Source organism: Cebus imitator, unplaced genomic scaffold, assembly GCF_001604975.1.
Source record: "Cebus imitator isolate Cc_AM_T3 unplaced genomic scaffold, Cebus_imitator-1.0 Scaffold258, whole genome shotgun sequence".
In the NCBI taxonomy this organism is placed as follows: Eukaryota; Metazoa; Chordata; class Mammalia; order Primates; family Cebidae; genus Cebus; species Cebus imitator.
Window position 1 is genome coordinate 3,035,706 of NW_016107573.1, and position 2,851 is coordinate 3,038,556.

At 43.9% G+C, this 2,851-nt stretch overlaps 1 protein-coding gene and 1 pseudogene across 5 annotated transcripts in view; both read right to left on the reverse strand.

Moving 5' to 3' along the window:
• Window positions 1-2,851, reverse strand: part of NF2 (neurofibromin 2) — a 93,489-nt gene that overhangs the window by 82,526 nt on the left and 8,112 nt on the right. The window lies entirely within an intron of this gene.
• On the reverse strand, window positions 35-1,109 carry LOC108283347 (annotated as a pseudogene).

The following is a 2,851-nucleotide window of genomic DNA, read 5'->3' on the forward strand; positions in this document are numbered from 1 at the left end:
CCATATTTTTACTCTTTATAAAAATCAAGGCTGTCAATAAAAACCATATCTCACTCACTAATCATTAAATTGTATCACTAAAAATAGTTATACACACCCATTTCTAACCTCTTAGAATATTCTGCTCAATCCACTATAATCGCTGGAATGAATAACTGCTCAAAAAAGCAGAATGGCTTCAATCGCATTACGATGTGGTAGTCAATATTCCTGTTTCCCAGTAAAAAGGAGACTTCATGAACTGGGCTTATGGTTTCATGGATCACAAGAATGTTTCTGAGCAGCTTCTGACCATACATTTTTTAACAGGCTGACCACAGATCTAGGGTCTTCACTCATAATAGCACTGCCAGACACAATCATGTTAGCTCCTCTACACACTAATAATGGCCAGTGTCAGGATCTACTCCACAGCGACCTCAATATCCAAAGAGGGGAACTGGGTCCTCAACCAATGAATCTTTGGCATCATATCTTCCATGAATTTATGCCCTCCAAGCCCTGGTTCCACTGTCATAACCAAGGCCATATCTAGTTGATTGGCTCATGGTGCCAAAGACTCAACTGAGGTTCCTGGTTTGATGGCAAGAGCAACCTTCATCCCATTTTCCCAAATGTCTTTAATCAAAGCCCTTGGGTTCTCAGCAGCCTCAAGATGAAAGGTGTACTGATTGGCTCCTGCTATAGCCATTGGCTTTACCCACTGTTCTGGCTTGGACACCATCATGTGCATGCCCATCCATTACATCCAGATGCAGATAATTGGCCCCAGAGTCTAGCATCTGGAGGCACTTGACCCCTACATTGGCCAGGTCACTGCTGAGGGTAGACAGGCCAATCTTGCAGCCCAATGCCATACTACTGGTTCCCAAGAGCAATTTGACCCACCAGTCCCCTCAATTACTAATTTAGTATCTTCACTTGTTATAGGTCTATTCAAATGGTGTCTCTTCTTGGGTCAATTTTGGTGCTTTATGTCTTTCTAGGAGTTTGTCCATTTCATTGAAGTTATCTAATTACTTAGCATTCAACTGCCATTTTACTCTTTTTTGGTACATGTTTCACATCTTTTTTTTCTTTTCTTTTTTTTGGTGGGGGGGAAACGGAGTCTCGCTCTGTCACCCAGGTTGGAGTGCAGTGGTGTGATCTCAGCTCACTGCAACATCTGCCTCCTGGGTTCAAGTGATTCTCCTGCCTCAGCCTCCTCAGAAACTGGTATTACAGGCACACGCCACCACACCAGGCTAATTTTTGTATTTTTAGTAGAGATGGGGTTTCACCGTGTTGGCCAGGCTGGTCTAGAACTCCTGACCTCAGGTGATCTGCCCACCTTGGCCTCCCAAAGTGCTGGGATTAGAGGCAGAAGCCACCCACCCCAGCCTATTTCACATCTTTTTTACTTCTCTATTCCTCCTTTACTACTTTCTCCTAATTTAAGTAAATGATTTTTTCTAATTTAAGTGAATGTTTTCTGAAAAACTAGTGAAATAATTATTAAAGAAATTTAAATGAACCGGGCGCAGTGGCTCACGCCTGTAATCCTAGCACTTTGGGAGGCTGAGGCGGGTGGATCACGAGGTCAAGAGATCGAGACCATCCTGGTCAACATGGTGAAACCCCGTCTACTAAAAATACAAAAAATTAGCTGGGCATGGTGGCGTGTGCCTGTAATCCCAGCTACTCAGGGGGCTGAGGCAGGAGAATTGCCTGAACCCAGGAGGCGGAGGTTGCGGTGAGCCGAGATCACGCCATTGCACTCCAGCCTGGGTAACAAGAGCGAAACTCCATCTCAAAAAATAAATAAATAAATAAAAAAGAAATTTAAATATTTCTGATGAAACATTTAAATTTTCAGGCTTTTGTTTTTTAAGTAGTTGCTCTGGGATTTATTATATAAGCTCAACATATCAGAATCAGCTTCAGATTGGCCAGGCAAGGTGGTTCACACCTATAATCTCCTCACTTTGGGAGGTTGGGGTGGGCAGATCACCTAAGGTCAGGAGTTCAAGACCAGCCTGGCCAACATGGTGAAACCCCATCTCTACTAAAAAATACAAAAATTAGGCCAGGCTCAGTGGCTCACACCTGTAATCCCAGCACTTTGGGAGCTGAGGTAGGCAGATCATGAGGTAAGGGGTTCAAGACCAGCCTGACCAATATGGTGAAACACCATCTCTACTAAAAATACACAATTTAGCCAAGCATGGTGGCATGCTCCTGTAGTTCCAGCTACTCGGGAGGCTGAGGCAGGAGAATCTCTTGAACCTGGGAGGCAGAGGTTGCAGTGAGCCGATATTGTGCCACTGCACTAGAGCCTGGGAGACAGAGCAAGACTCCATCTCAAAAAAAAAAAACAAAAAAAACTAGCTGGGCATGGTGGTGCACACCTGTAATCCCAGCTACTCAGAATGCTGAGATGGGAGAACTGCTTGAACCCAAGAAGGTGGAGGTTGCAGTGAACTGACATCATACCACTGCACTCCAGCCTGGGTGACAGAGCAAGACTCTGTCTCAAAAAAAAAAAAAAAAAAAGAATCAGCTTCTAGTTTATATTAGCTTAATTCCAGTGATATATAGTTATATAGGAGTTATGCCTATATAACTCCATTCCTTTTCCCCCTTTTTCATGGCTTTATTGTTATACATACATCTATTACAGATCCATCTATTAAACTTACATACCCAATAAAACATTGTTGGGCCGGGCGCGGTAGCTCAAGCCTGTAATCCCAGCGCTTTGGGAGGCCGAGGCGGGTGGATCACGAGGTCAAGAGATCGAGACCATCCTGGTCAACATGGTGAAACCCCGTCTCTACTAAAAATACAAAAAATTAGCTGGGCATGGTGGTGT